The 17,247-nt window shown below is 36.5% G+C and overlaps 1 protein-coding gene across 1 annotated transcript in view; it reads right to left on the bottom strand.

The window, feature by feature from the left end:
- Nucleotides 1-17,247, bottom strand: part of siva1 (SIVA1, apoptosis-inducing factor) — a 35,973-nt gene that overhangs the window by 18,562 nt on the left and 164 nt on the right. The window lies entirely within an intron of this gene.

Genomic DNA, 17,247 nt, shown 5'->3' on the forward strand with positions numbered 1-17,247 from the left:
TCGGCTGAGGACCCGAGAAAGGCGGACAAAAGAGGGCGAGAGAGGCGGATGAGGGTCCGCGAGAGACGCAGGCGCAAAAAGAGTCCGACAAGAGCACAGAAAACAGGAGTGAGCACATACAGAAAGGAGTCACAAAAATGAGGCTCAACAAGCACCAAAATAAGGAAAAAAAACATTACAGAGTACTCAAACGAGGGGAAAGCACGAAACACATTGCACACGAAACTAAACACAACAAAAAAAAAAGAACAGACGAGCGCACAATAGCAAGGCACGACCATACCCCCGCCACCCTACAGGCACGGGACGGGACACACACCAAGAGGGGGATTCAACAAGCCCATGGAAGACCAAAAAAAAGAACACAAAACCACCCCACAGACCCTACAAGCAAGGGACGGGACACACACAAAGAGGGGGATTCAAACAAGACACAGGAACACAAAAAGAAACAAAACGCTCGCGCAACAACGATCCCCCCCACACATCCATAAGAAAAAATGTCTCGACTCCAAAAACGCAAAGCTCAACTAAAGCTTCTAACTAACGATGTACCTAAAAGTAAAAACTTTATGAACTGCATTAGATCCTACAACAGTTCATTTGCTTTTGCATATACCGGAGTAAATATCAGGCCACCAAAAGGCAATGGACCATACTGCTTTCGCATATGTGCACAAATACTGCATCACATTGGAACAGTGCACCCTGAAACAAATCAACAACGCAAATATGCACAAATCTACATCCTAGATCCACATTACGCAATCTATCAATCAAAGTGTTGCATCGCAACAGGCACGGATTCAAAACGAAACACCTCCCGTCTCAGACATACGTTAATGGCAGCGAAGGCTACAACGGGCTTCTCACACAGCACAGGCAAATCGATTACAGCTCCAAAACAACACGTCCCAAATACTACACATGCAACAACGCGCCTCTCAAACGGCACAAGGAAAACATACACCAGGAAAATTCATTCGGATTAATGAATGTCATTTGCAATCATTGTCATTCAGTTCACTTCCCTGAAGAAACAACTGGCAATACAAGTTATACATTTACACGTTGTTGTCAAAAGGGTCAAATTAGACTGCCTTCTTTACATTCATATACTGAATATCTACAGAAGCTTATAACTGACGATGTACCTGAAAGTTAAATCTTTATCAACTGCATTAGATCCTACAAATCGGTATCCACTATGAACATTAACGGTGGCACTGCACGTGACATCCGTCTTGAAAAAATGTTGTTTATTGATGAATGTTCAATGACATGAAGTCACTTACTCAACACCATTCATAAACTTCTACAAACGTTTATGAATAATAATATTCGATTTGGAGGAAAGGTACTTTTATGAGGAGGAGATTTTAGACAGTGATTAGCTATTCTTCCAGATGCCATGCACTCAGCTATTGTTCAGTGCACCTTAAAATACGCAAACAATTGGCATTACTTTCAAAAGATACAGTTAGTAAAAAAGATACGATGTCCAGAACCAGATCATAACAATTGCTTATTACAACTGAGAGATGGTACACTCACCAATACAGATGGACTTCAGCCACATATTATTACAATTCCTCAAGCCTTTATCTGCGACGACTTAGTTACAGAGACATTTGGAACAGCAATCTCATTAGACCAAATGCCCCTTTTAACACAACGCACTATATTATGTCCAAAAAATATTACTGTGGAAAACATAAATACCCAAGTCATTCCATTACTTTCTAGAGAGACACAACTCTTTCTAAGCTCTGACAAACTTGACTCTGATCACAACAATAACCATCTTAAATGACCTTACAAGTTCTGAGCTGGAATTACCTTTTACACTTAAACGGCGTGTACAAAGAAATTTTCAAATAAACCTTTACACTGTGCCACACACTTTATTGTTTGATTTCTATTTGCATCATCTACACCGTCACACTATTCTATATCTCATTCATACATCACGCTCTTTGTCATTCCCAAAACCAGGGGTTGGCGAGCGAAGCCCACCCCACAGACCCTACAAGCAACGGACGGGACACACACAAAGAGGGGGATTCAAACAAGACACAGGAACACAAAAAGAAAGAAGACGCTCGCGCAACAACAATCCTCACCCCCCCCACACACACACACACACACACACACACATCCATAAGAAGTGACACCCAAAGCCACATATTCTAAAGTGAACGTCAACACCTTCACACTAGACAGCATAGGTGTCAGCATAGGTGGATCTCCTTACAATAAAGCACTATTAACCGTTCAACTGCAGAAAAGGAAACATATTAACAGTGACTGCGATCCTCCGGAGTGGCAGCAAATCTGTTAATAAATGGTCGTACATGTCACTCAATATTCAAAATACCGGTCCCAATCACAGAGACATCAGTATCCACTATGAACATTCACAGTAGCAATGCCCGAGACATCCGTCTTGCAAAACTGATAATTATTGATGAATGTACAATGGCATCCAGTCACTTACTCAACACCATTGATAAACTTCTACAAACGTTGATGAATAATAATATTCCCTTTGGAGGAAAAGTTCTTTTATTAGGAGGAGATTTTAGACAATGCTTAGCTATTGTTCCACATGCCATGCGCTCAGCTATTGCTCAGTCCACCTTAAAATACGCAGACAATTGGCATTGCTTTAAAACAATACAGTTGGTACAAAACATGCGATGTCCAGATCCAGAATATAACAGTTGGCTAATACAACTGGGAAATGGTACACTCACAAATACAGATGGACTTCACCCAGATATTATTTCCATTCCACAATCCTTTATCTCAGACAACTTAGTAAAAGAGATATTTGGAACAGCAATCACATTAGACCAAATACCCCTGTTAACACAACGCACTATATTATGTCCAAAAAATATTAATGTTAATCACATTAATAACCAAGTCATTTCATTACTTCCTGGAGAGACACAGATCTTTCTAAGCTCAGACAAAGTTGACTCTGATGACGACAATGAACATATAAATTTCCCCTTAGAATATTTGAACACTATTAACCCTGCCGGATTACCACAACACGACCTTGCCCTTAAAAACGGAACAATAATCATGCTATTAAGAAACCTTAACACAAAACAGGGTTTATGCAATGGCACACGGTTAGTCGTCAACACCATGACACGCAATGTTATTCAAGCGACAGTTCTTACAGGATCACATGCTAACAATACTGTTCTCATTCCTAGAATTGACCTTACAAGTTCTGAGCTAGAATTACCTTTTACATTGAAACGCCGACAGTTCCCCATTAAACCTGCATTTGCCATGACCATCAACAAATCACAAGGACAAACCATGGACAAGGTTGGCATCTACCTCTCTGAACCCGTTTTTGGACATGGACAACTTTATGTTGCCTTCTCACGTGTTCGCCGTTCATCTGACGTTAAAGTTAAAATTATAAATAATCCATGCCAAGGAAGACTCATTCAAGGACAAGACACCATCTTTACTACTAATGTTGTATACAAAGAAATATTCCAATAAAACATTAATATATGACAAACACTCTATTTGTTATTTCTATGGGCATCATCCAAAGCTGCACACTATTCTATATCTAATTCATACATCTGACTCTTTCTCATGTCCCAACGCCAGGGGTTGGCGAGCGAAGCGAGCAGGGGGCGGAGCCCCCTAGTATATTTAGAAATGTGTACTTTTGCCATATGGTTTAACTGTCTTTTACCATTTTTTCTATTAATTGACCTTACCTACTTTCTGTATTGTAATCTAATCTTGATTTTTAATGACAGACAGAAAAGATACCATGGAAAATGACAATGAATGCCGAAATCCTTCTGCTGCTTCTGCATCAGACTTAACTAGCATGCTAATAAAATTAGTAAGTAATACTGCTTAATAAAAGGAAAAATCTGTGTCAATCTGGTTGGTATGTCTCTGTCAATTCAACAGACAGCATATCACAAACATTTGTAGTAATAAAATGCATTACTAAAACTGTTTCCAATGTGCAATCTGTTGGAATGAAAAATGCAATGCATTTTATTATCACATGCCATCACAAAATACATCCCAAAAGATGGTGTGCCGCTAAAATTAACTCTGAGGCCAACATTTAAGACGCATTCAAGTCTAAGTAATCGACAGGTAGCAGTTAGTGGCTTAAATAACCAGAAGACCTGGAATTGTGAAATGAAAATTTTCATGATGACAAAGATTTTAAAGTTGAGACTATCTCCATTTAACAGAGCGATATGTTTGATATAATACAATAAAAATTTTTTAGAAAACCTCAGTATGTAACTTTTTTTTTTTTTGGGGAAAAAAAGGGTCAAGAGTCCAGTTTAAAGTACAAGATGGTTGGGACAAAAACCCTAAGTCCAAAGTGATTCTCTAGAACGGAATTTAAAAACCACTGTACTAAATGATAGAATTTAGCCATTAACATGGTGTAACTGGAAAACAACATACCTACTTATGTCAATCTAAATGACCTACAACTGGACAAAGACTTGCACAGAAAAATCTGCCCTGTAGGCAGACAAACTGGAATATTTCAAGAACATTCTAGAATATGCTTGCTTTGAAAACAATATTTTTGCCATAAAAAAAGCATGTAATGTGGCTGCACGTTAATGTGAAGGGTTAACCATCCATGCAAAGAGAACATTTCAATATTCATTTCTGTAGTACTAGGGTGTTGTACCGTGTTAGCCATTATGAATGTAGAGAAAAGCCAAGCAAAATGACACCTTTTATTGGCTAACTAAAAAGATTACAATATGCAAGCTTTCGAGGCAACTCAGGCCCCTTCTTCAGGCAAGATGTAATACAGAAACAATTCTGAGAGAATGACAGACAACCTGTCTACAGACCCACATTGTTTTGAAAAAACTCATTACAAACTTCAAAAGACTTTGTTGCATAGTTATCTTATCCAGAGATCTTGACAATAAATTGTTCTTTTCTCTCGTTAAATTAACCCTAGCCTGAATGAATCTATTAATTTTTTACATTTAAAATTTCTCATTTAAATATTTACCAATGTTGTTTCTTGTCCTAGAGTGTGTATATAAACATAGGAAACTCCAGTTTCTGTATTACATTTTGCCTGAAGAAGGGGCCTGAGTTGCCTCGAAAGCTTGCATATTGTAATCTTTTTAGTTAGCCAATAAAAGGTGTCATTTTGCTTGGCTTTTCTCAATATTCATTTCAATATTTAAGTCTCTTCCCCCAAACATCATGTTTAAAAACAAATTGAGTTTCAGTGCATTTAAATCAAAACAACAGACAGATCAAAATTTTAGCATATTCGGTAAAATTAGATAACTGATCATGGAGCTTAATATTTTGAAGACACCGTTTATTACATCTACAAATCTCATGACTTTTGTTAACCATGTTTTTTTTTTTTTTTTTTGATCATCCAAAAAAAATATTGAATAAAAAAATTAAGTGAATTACAAATGAAAAGCTACTATCAAAGCTATTATATTGAAAAATACCCATGGTCATCAAGTTATTTAATCCACCAGGACTCCAACTTTAGAAATGTGTTTAAAAAAAAAAAAAAAAAAAAAAAATTCTGTTCCCCTAAAACTCCTCTGGACAATATTCACCATAAAAAGAGGATAAATAATAAAGTTATTGTCTGTTTTTCACCTCCATTATTATCATTCTTTAATATTATTTATTGTATCAGTATGCTGCTGCTGGAAAATGTGAATTTCCCACTGGTATTAATCTATCTATCTATCTATACTACTTAATAAAAGGCAAAGCCCTCACTGACTGACTGACTGACTGACTGACTGACTCATCACTAATTCTGCAACTTCCCGTGTAGGTGGAAGGCTGATGGCAGGCCGATTCCTTACAGCTTACTTACAAAAGTTAGGCAGGTTTCATTTCGAAATTCAACGCGTAATGGTCATAACTGGAACCTCTTTTTTCACAATATACTGTAAAGGACAGCAGCTCGATGGCCGTGGGAGGAGGAGTTGAGTGTCATGTCATCACGCCTCCCACGTAATCACGTGAAAAGACTGAACGCAGTAGGGAGAAATGAAGGAGGAGCCGCAAACAGTGAAGAACAAAAAATTCATTAAACAATTGAGAAGGGAGCGAAACAATAAGAAGCGAGCGAGTAAAGCATACAAGCATCTTCATAAGGGAAACAAAGCATGGTGTAAAACGTAAGTTTAAATTAAGTTTATAGAAACGCTCCCGCTGCAGATTGCAATAACATATTCGCGAGATAAAAGAACGCAGTAGGGAGAAATGAAGGATGAGCCGCAAACAGCGAAGAACAAAAAATTCATTAAACAATTGAGAAGGGAGCGAAACAATAAGAAGCGAGCAAGTGAAGCATACAAGCATCTTCATAAGGGAAAAAAGCACGGTGTAAAACGTAAGTTTAAATTAAGTTTATAGAAACGCTCCCGCTGCGGATTGCAATAACATATTCGCCAGATAAAAGTTTAATGAGAAGACACGAGGTATAAACGAACCACACGCCGTAGCGCAACATTGGGGGCTTCACCTCTGGCGCTGACGATAGAGATTCGATTCCGGAGAGGGGATGCAGAGAGTGTGTACGCCTGATGAGCCCAGAATTAGGGAGAAACATGTCGCATACTCTTTGCATTATTTGAAAGTAAACTATTAAAACCATTCTATGATCTGCTTCTGGGAACAGAAAGAGGGCACGTGTCGGACGTAAGGCGACTTGCTGACAAACCACAAGCGTGACCTGGCAGGTAACCACCCATACAATCAGATTGTGATTCAGAAAACGAATGCCATGAATGTAATTACCACGATCTACATACTGTCAAATAAACGAAACACACGCCGTAGCGCGACAGCTGTGAAAAGGGAGCTTCACAAACAAACAGATCCTTAACAAATTGTTATTGGTATATTTTCGATCCTTTTAAAAAAGTTTTCTTTTCTTCTTAATAAAAAATTAAAAGCAGTACTTCGCCGCAACGAAGCGCGAGAATTTGGCTATATACAACTGCTTCTCGCAATTAAAAGAGGGCACGTAGCGGATGTTAGACAACTTGATCACCATGCATAAGCGTTACCTGCCAGGTAACCACCCATACAATCAGATTGTGATTCAGACTAGGAATGCAATGAATGTAATTACCCCGATCTACATACAAGACGAAAGTCTTGCAACATTCAAAGATGATGGTTTGGGATAAGTACACCATACAACATAAAAGAGCTTATGAAGCCTTGAACCGAAAAAAGCAAGATCTCAGAGATCGTAAAAAAAAAAAAAAAAAAAAAAAGGAGGTAATGTCGTTTTACTCGCTGTAGATTTTAGTCAAACATTACCAGTTATTCCATGAGGGAGACCAGCAGATGAACTCAACACGTGTTTAAAATCCATGCTTCTCCCACGGTCGGTTATATGTCACGTGTTCTCAGGTAGGTACACCAAAAAATGTATACATTTAAGCATGTAATGGGCAAAGAAAAAATGAGGTATACCCGAAGGCACTGCAGTAGTACTCAATGTAACTTTACTTCTTAAATGTTAATGTTTTACTGTTTAATAATTTATACGCTTCTTATATGTTGTTCAAATTCTTTTTTCAAAATACCAGTGACAGCACAATGCACGATAACATGGAGTGAATACACCATACGCATCTGCCCACGGCCGCCCTGGTGTGCACAGATAGGAGTTGATTCTACAATAAAATAAAATAAAGATAAAAAGAGTAATACAATCATCACCCATAAAGCGGATAGCAGACGTGACGTACTATATGTGTACCAGATTTCAAGTCAATAGGTGAAACGGTTTGCGAGCTACAGGTGATTTAAAATCCTGGACAGACAAACGAATAGCCACGGTAGCAAATTATAGAAGAAGATTTTACTGTTTAATCTATACATAATAAAAGGCAAAGCCCTCACTGACTGACTGACTCATCACTAATTCTCGAACTTCCCGTGTAGGTGGAAGGCTGAAATTTGGCAGGCTCATTCCTTACAGCTTACTTACAAAAGTTAGGCAGGTTTCATTTCGAAATTCTACGCGTAATGGTCATAACTGGAACATATTTTTTGTCCATATACTCTAATGGAGGAGGCGGAGTCACGTATCGCGTCATCACGCCTCCTACGTAATCACGTGAACTAAAGACAAGGAAGAGATTTACAGCACGAGTCAAACGCGGGAATGAAGGTAAATGACGTTAATTTTTGACTGTCTTAATACTGTGTAAGCATACATATTAACACATGTGCAATTAAACGTGTGCATTTACGGGGTGATTTCTCAGGCTTAAAAGCTTGCCTTTTACTAAAAAGGTAAATGCAAAACTATTTTCAATCATTCTATGATCTGCTTCTCACAACTGAAGGCACCGTGGCTGATGTTACGTCACTTGCTGTCCAACCATAAGCGTTACCTGGTAGGTAACCGGACACTCACTTCACTCCCTTACGGGAATCGAACCTCTGAGGTTTTCTTTTGTTCTTAATTAAAATTTAAAAGCAATACTTCACCGCTGCTAAGCCCCTCTAGCGCTGACGTCCGAGGTTCGATTACCGTAAGCAAGTGCAGTGAGTGTGTAATTACATTCACGGCATTCGTAGTCTGATTCACAATCTGATTGTATGGGTGGTTACCTACCAGGTAACGCTTATACTTGGCCACCAAGTCAGGTCGAAGTTATCACTCGAGTAAAGGCAGCTTCACAAAAAAACAGATCCTTAACAAACTGTTATTAGTATATTTTCCCTCAATTTAAAAACGTTTTATTTTCTTCTTAATAAAAATTTAAAAGCGGCACTTCGCCGGTGCGAAGCGCGTGGATTTGACCGACTGACACATACAGACATATTCATGAGTGCAGGTACTTCGGAAAGAAAGCACCGTGTAAACCTAAAGTTTAAATTAAGTTCATAGACCTACAAAAGGTTGCCATTCATTTGAGGCAAGATTGCTTTTCTTCTGTACAACTATACGTTGCATTCTCAAGAGTGTGCTTGCACACGGCTTCAGATATATATATAGATATCTATCTATATATAAATACTAGCAAAATACCCGCGCTTAGCAGCGGAGAAGTAGTGTGTTAAAGAGGTTATGAAAAAGTAAAGGAAACAGTTTTAAAATAACGTAACATGATTGTCAATGTAATTGTGTTGTCATTGTTATGAGTGTTGCTGTCATATATATATATATATATATATATATATATATATATATATATATATATATATATATATACACATACATATACACACACACACACACATATATTATATATACATATACACACATAGATGCACTTACAATAACATAGAAATCAATATAAACAACATTAACATCATTATATATTACTTCATATTCTCATATGATGTAATATATAAGAAGCACATTTCATATAAATATAAATTATTAAACAGTAAAATCTTCTTCTATAATTTGCTACCGTGGCTTTTCGTTGGTCTGTCCAGGATTTTAAATCACCTGTAGCTTGCAAACCGTTTCACCTATTGACTTGAAATCTGGTACACATATAATACGTCACGTCTGCCATCCACTTTATGGGTGATGATTGTATTACTCTTTTTATGTTTATTTTATTTTAGAATCAACTCCTATCTGTGCACACCAGGGCGGCCGTGGGCAGATGCGTATGGTGTATTCACTCCATGTTATCATGCATTGCGCTGTCACTGGTATTTTGATAAAAGAATTTGAACAATATATAAGAAGCGTATAAATTATTAAACAGTAAAACATTAACATTTAAGAAGTAAAGTTACATTGAGTACTACTGCAGTGCCTTCGGGTATACCTCATTTTTTGTTTGCCCATTACATGCTTAAATGTATAAATTTTTTGGTGTACCTACCCGAGAACACGCGACATATAACCGACCGTGGGAGAAGCATGGATTTTAAACACGCGTTGAGTTCATCTGCTGGTCTCCCTCGTGGAATAACTGGTAATGTTTGACTAAAATCTACAGCGAGTAAAACGACATTACCTCCTTTTTTTTTTTTACGATCTCTGAGATCTTGCTTTTTTCGGTTCAAGGCTTCATAAGCTCTTTTATGTTCCATGGTGTACTTAATAAGTACTAATTATCCCAAACCATCATCTTTGAATGTTGCAAGACTTTCGCCTTGTATGTAGATCGGGGTAATTACATTCATTGCATTCCTAGTCTGAATCACAATCTGATTGTATGGGTGGTTACCTGGCACTGTAGGGTTGCCACCCGTCCTTTAAAATACGGAATCGTGCCGCGTTTGAGAATTAAATTGCGCGTCCCGTTTTGAATCAATACTGGACGGAATTTATCCCGTATTTTTTTTATCATTTTTTTTTTTTAAAGCAGCGTGTCATGCAAATCATCCCACACGCATTTTATGAAGATGCCTCCTTTCCTACTTTTGATTGGGTAATACTTGATGTCATCGTTACTTTGATTGGTCTTTTTAACTGTCCAGTGAGGAGGGCGTGTCTTTTAAGTACAGTCTGCAAAGTGTTGGCCCTGAGATGTGGCGTCAGCGCCATAGTTGAAGCCCCTAACATTGCGGTCAGCAAGTCGGCTAACATCCGCCATGTGCCGTCTTTCAGTTGCGAGAAGCAGATCATAGAATGGTTGAAACTGTTGCCCCTAACGTTGCGCCACGGCGTGTGGTTCGTTTATACCTCGTGTCTTCTCATTAAACTTTTATCTCGCGAATATGTTATTGCAATCCGCAGCGGGAGCGTTTCTATAAACTTAATTTAAACTTACGTTTTACACCGTGCTTTGTTTCCCTTATGAACATGCTTGTATGCTTCACTCGCTCCGTTCTCAATTGTTTAATTAATTTTTTGCTGTTCGCTGTTTGCGGCTCTTCCTCCATTTCCCCCTACTTCGTTCTTTTATCTCGCGAATATGTTATTGCAATCGTTAACGGGAGTGTTTCAATAAACTGATTGAAAACAGTTTTGCATTTACCTTTTTAGTAAAAGGCGAGCTTTTAAGCCTGAGAAATCACCCCGTAAATGCACACGTTTAATTGCACATGTGTTAATATGTATGCTTACACAGTATTAAAAGACAGTCAAAAATTAACGTCATTTACCTTCGTTCCCGCGTGTGACTCGTGCTGTAAATCTCTTCCTTGTTTTTAGTTCACGTGATTACGTAGGAGGCGTGATGACGCGATACGTGACTCCGCCTCCTCCATTAGAGTGTATGGACAAAAAATATGTTCCAGTTATGACCATTACGCTTTGAATTTCGAAATGAAACCTAACTTTTGTAAGTAAGCTGTAAGGAATGAGCCTGCCAAATTTCAGCCTTCCACCTACACGGGAAGTTGGAGAATTAGTGATGAGTCAGTCAGTCAGTGAGTGAGTGAGTCAGTCAGTGAGGGCTTTGCCTTTTATTATTATAGATGTAAGCTTATAAGTACTGCCTTACTTCTCTTTAAGAAAGGAAGATGTAATGATACTTGATTTAAACGATTTCATGTCTTCCTGGGTTTGCGTAGCTTATTGTCAATATCTTTACACCTGTTTTTAACACTTATTTACTGAAACGGGTTTTCACGAAAAAAGTTAGGGCTTTGCTACAGGATACACCCTCCACAAGTTAAGCAAGTAAAAATAAAATATATATTTCTGTTTTATTTAAACCTTTTAAGTTCGTATGCATAGCCCCATTTGGCTGTTTAATTTTTTTTTTTTCTTTCTTCAGTAATATTTAATCTCCTTAAAGAAAAAGAACATATCCATTTTACTTTTTTTGTATCTCTTTAGTAATATTTTACTGTAAAAGGATAACCAGTATTTAAACCTTTTATGTTACTTTATACATTTATTTTACACAATGTTGAAAAATTAATAAGAAAGCTACATATTTTGGCAGCTGCTGCTTTCATTTTCAATGAAATGAAAAAAGCTCTCCAAGAGAAAACGTCAATGAAGAAGAAACAGTTTGCACTATCTAAAAATCAGAAACCCTCATTTATAAAAGTTTGCTGCAGATGACTTAACTGAAAATAAATGAATAGTTCCTATGTGTATAATACATATTTATCTATTTTACTTATGCCTTTATTCCACCAACTTACAACATCTGAGGTACAATTTGTTACATTACTTTTGTTTTTTGCAGCACAGGCAGGTGAAGTGACTTCCTCAGGGTGTCACAGTGGTGTCAGTACCAGGATTTGAACTGACAAGCTCCGGGTTTACTGAAATATTACTGAACAAAGAAAAAAAATGAAAACGGGCAAATACGGCTATGCATACAGATGTCCATCCGTCCATTATCCAACCTGCTATATCCTAAATACAGGAGCCAATAAGTACATATGTACATATACAGTGTATATATATATATATATATATATATACACACACACACACAGTATATATATATATATATATATATATATATATATATATATATATATATATACACACATATATATACACAGTATATACACACATATACATATATATATACACACATACACATATATATATATACACACACACATACACATATATATATACACACATACACATATATATATATATATATATATACACATATATATACACAGTATATACACACATATACACAGTATATACACACATATACATATATATATATATATATATATATATATATATACACACATATACACATATATATATATATATATATATATACACATACACACATACATCTATATATATAAAAATGGAATGGGTGGGTCGTCGGGTGGGCCTTTTTTCATTCCGTCGTTTTTTCGACGTTTTGAAAATGAGAATGATTATTTGATTTTTTTGTTTTTATTTGATCGTGTCTATGTAGCCGCCGTCGTAATAAAGTATCGCTAAAATCGTCATTTATCGTAATTTATTTTTGACGTATAACGTCGCCGTCGTCGAGGTCAGTGATACCACTGCAAAAAATCTGCTTACGGTTGAAAGACACGCCCTACTCACTGGACAGTTAAAAACACCAATCAAACTAACGATGACATCAAGTATTACCCAATCAAAAGTAGTAAAGGAGGCATCTTCATAAAATGCGTGTGGGATGATTTGCATGAGACGCTGCTTTAAAAAAAAAATTATAAAAAAAATACGGGATAAATCCCGTCCAGTATTGATTCAAAACGGGACGCGCAATTTCATTCTCAAAAGCGGCACGATTCCGTATTTTAAAGGACGGGTGGCAACCCTACAGTGCCAGGTAACCACCCATACAATCACATGATGGTTTGGGATAAGTACACCATACAACATAAAAGAGCTTATGAAGCCTTGAACCGAAAAAAGCAACATCTCAGAGATCGTAAAAAAAAAATAGGAGCTAATGTCGTTTTACTCGCTGTAGATTTTAGTCAAACATTACCAGTTATTTCACGAGGGAGACCAGCACATCAACTCAACGCGGGTTTAAAATCCATGCTTCTCCCACGCTCGGTTATATGTCGCGTGTTCTCGGGTAGGTGCACCAAAAAATGTATACATTTAAGCATGTAATGGGCAAACAAAAAATGAGGTATACCCGAAGGCACAGCAGTAGTACTTAATGTAACTTTACTTCTTAAATGTTAATGTTTTACTGTTTAATAATTTATACGCTTCTTATATGTTGTTCAAATTCTTTTATCAAAATACCACTGACAGCGCAATGCACGATAACATCGAGTGAATACACCATACGCATCCGCCCACGGCTGCCCTGCTGTGCGCAGATAGGACTTGATTGTACAATAAAATAAAATAAAGATAAAAAGACTAAAACAATCATCACCCATAAAGCGGATAGTAGACGTGACGTACTATATGTGTACCACATTTCAAGTGTATAGGTGCAACGGTTTGCGAGCTACAGGTCATTTAAAATCCTGGACAGACACACAAATTGCCACGGTAGCAAATTACAGAAGAAGATTTTACTGTTTAATAATTTATATTTATATGAAATGTGCTTCTTATATATTACTTCATATTCTCATATGATAATGATGTTAATGTTTATATTGATTTCTGTGTTATTAAAACTGCATGTATGTATGTATATATATATATATATATATATATATATATATATATATATACTAGCAAAATACCCGCGCTTCGCAGCGGAGAAGTAGTGTGTTAAAGAGGTTATGAAAAAAAAAAGGAAACATTTTAAAAATAACGTAACATGATTGTCAATGAAAGCCCGTTTCACTCAGTAAGTCTTATGTGTGTGTTTATGTATGTGTCTGTATATATATGTACATGTGTATATGTAGATATGTATATATATGTATATGTATATAAATGTTTATGTGTGTGTGTATATTATATATATATATATATATATATATATATATATATATATATAAAAGACAGCAACACTCATAACAATGACAACACAATTACATTGACAATCATGTTACGTTATTTTTAAAATGTTTCCTTTTTTTTTCATAACCTCTTTAACACACTACTTCTCCGCTGCGAAGCGCGGGTATTTTGCTATATATATATACGAGCTGTATATACCCTGCGTTGCCCGGGGCAGAAGTAACCTAATCGGTCAAACACTTACATATATACCAAAGTAAACCTAATCGGTCAAACAGTTACATATATAAAAAAAGCGAACCTAATCGGATAAACAGCTTCATATATACAGAAGCGAACCTAATCGGACAAACAGCTAATCTATATACATAAGCAAACCTAATTGGTCAAACAGTTACATAAATACAAAAGCAAACCTAATCGATGAAACAGCTTCATATATACAGAAGCGAACCTAATTGGTCAAACAGTTATGCATGTGCAGAATAATTTTACAAAGATTATGCGTGTTAACAATCATTAAAAAGAAAAGATTGAGGAACTCTTCTTCTATATGTGATGAAGCTGGATGAAGCTGACTTGACGAAGACGTAGGTGGCATAGATTGGTTTTTCTAAAACAGAAGAAAAAAATGAGTATCTATTATTATTTTAAATTAGAATGAAAATGAGAACCTTCATTAGAGATAGATTATCCGTATTAAAATATGTGCATGAATAAACTTTTGCTAACTCTCTAGCAAAAGTTTATTCATACAAATTGGCATGGGATGGCTTTGTGAAAAAGTAAAAATTAGATAAAAATAAATTGAGAATGCGTACTTCGATTTGACTGAGATTATCTGTAATGATGAAAAAAAAGTTTAGTATGGTTTTTTTTCCATACGGGAAGGATGTAAAACCTTACATAGGCACCCTTCAGCCCGTACTGAAGGGTACTGTCAGATTCTTACTGACTAAAAAACACCCTTTTTATTCCACAGCTACCCCAAAAACCACTATTAGGCATTACTTTGGGGTGGCAGTAGTTTAGTTATGAAACAGCTGGGTCCTGAAAAAAATCTGTCTTATTAGTGGCTTCATCACATATAGAAGAACAGTTCCTCAATCTTTTCTTTTTAATGATTGTTAACACGCATAATGTTTGTAAAATCATTCTGCACATTCATAACTGTTTGACCAATTAGGTTCGCTTCTGTATATATGAAGCTGTTTAACCGATTAGGTTTACTTTGGTATATATGTAAGTGTTTGACCGATTAGGTTACTTCTGCCCCGGGCAACGCCGGGTATATACAGCTCGTACAGTATATATATGAGAATGTATGTATGTATATATGTATGTCTATATATGTAGATATGTAAATTTGTATATGTATATATATGTTTATGTGGATGTGTATATTATATATATATATATATATATATATATATATATATATATAAAAGACAGCAACACTCATAACAATGACAACACAATTACATTGACAATCATGTTACGTTATTTTTAAAATGTTTCCTTTTTTTTTTTTCATAACCTCTTTAACACACTACTTCTCCGCTGCGAAGCGCGGGTATTTTGCTAGTCTATCTATAATCACCAGCAACCTAACTAGTTAACACACCTTGGGCAGCAACAGAGCTTTGTGCAGCTACCTCACAACTCTAAACTCGCATCCCAGTCACTGTATTTGCGAAATATGGACCTACGGAGAAAGTATCACCCCCCCCCCCCCCCCCCCCTGTCCCAAACATTATCAACTTTAAAATTAGTCCCTAAGGAGTGTGTGTGTGTGCATGTATGATGTGTAGTGTGTAAGTACGCACTTCTATAACATGTTACTCTGCACAATAGTTCAACATGAAACAGGAACTAATTAAACAGGCTGGATAATGTATAGCCAAAGCATACATAAAATAGCAGTTTTACATGAGCAATAATTTAGTTAAAAAGACAAAACGAACGTTAACAGGGGTGTGCTAAATTAAACTTAGCCAGGTTTGAGAAACGCGCACACATCTGTCCTCAGTTTTGCTGAAATGCACCTAGGGTATCAGGTACCTTTATTTATTTATTTTTTTTAACCTTTATTTACAGAAATCAAGAAAATAAACCAAGTAACCAACAAAATTTATTTTTTTAAATGCGTATAATTATTTGTTATGAGTGCCCTCATTTGTTTTCGAAGAAATACGTTTTCTTTGACAGTGAGTTCTAGTTTCATCGTGTAATTCTATTAAACACAAACTGTAAACATGGCAGCAAATAAAATGGCTATAAAAACAAAAAGAAAACTGGACAATTAATGTTTGTGGAGTTTACTCGGAAAATGTCAGTTTCCGACAATACCTGCAGCTGGACCCTTTAGCAGGACTCACATTCCCGGCTACCTCATCAAAACCTCTTTTTCTGTTCTTAAGTTATCGAAGACTCGGAATTCTGGTCCTGAACACATTAAGAAAGTGAACCACCACATCTACAAACGGTACGTCTTTTCAACTTTGAGAACCATGTCTGCTTTAAATGAGTAATAAGACATTGCTGCCGATCCGAATTTCCGGCAACCAGTTCAGCACATTCAGTTTCCTTACTCTGTACTCTGACATTCTAAGTCTGCAACAAAGGCACTGTCTTCAATGTTCCCAAAAAACGTACACCTCTAAAATCAAACAAGTTTTCGAACGCACCTCCACGGACGAAGTGTTTGGGCCTTTAGTAAGTACCTTTAAGCTAAGGATCAGCAGCAGTCCATACTCACGTGGATACTACGGAAAAAGTGCGCCACACTAAACAGGCGTGTCCTCGAAGCTAGGGGTTACTTTTACCGATTTTTTTCTCTTCCTTTATCTGTTTACCCCATACGTGTTAAAAGAAAACCAAAATTC

The sequence above is a fragment of the Erpetoichthys calabaricus genome, chromosome 1 (genome assembly GCF_900747795.2).
Source record: "Erpetoichthys calabaricus chromosome 1, fErpCal1.3, whole genome shotgun sequence".
NCBI classification, from domain to species: domain Eukaryota; kingdom Metazoa; phylum Chordata; class Cladistia; order Polypteriformes; family Polypteridae; genus Erpetoichthys; species Erpetoichthys calabaricus.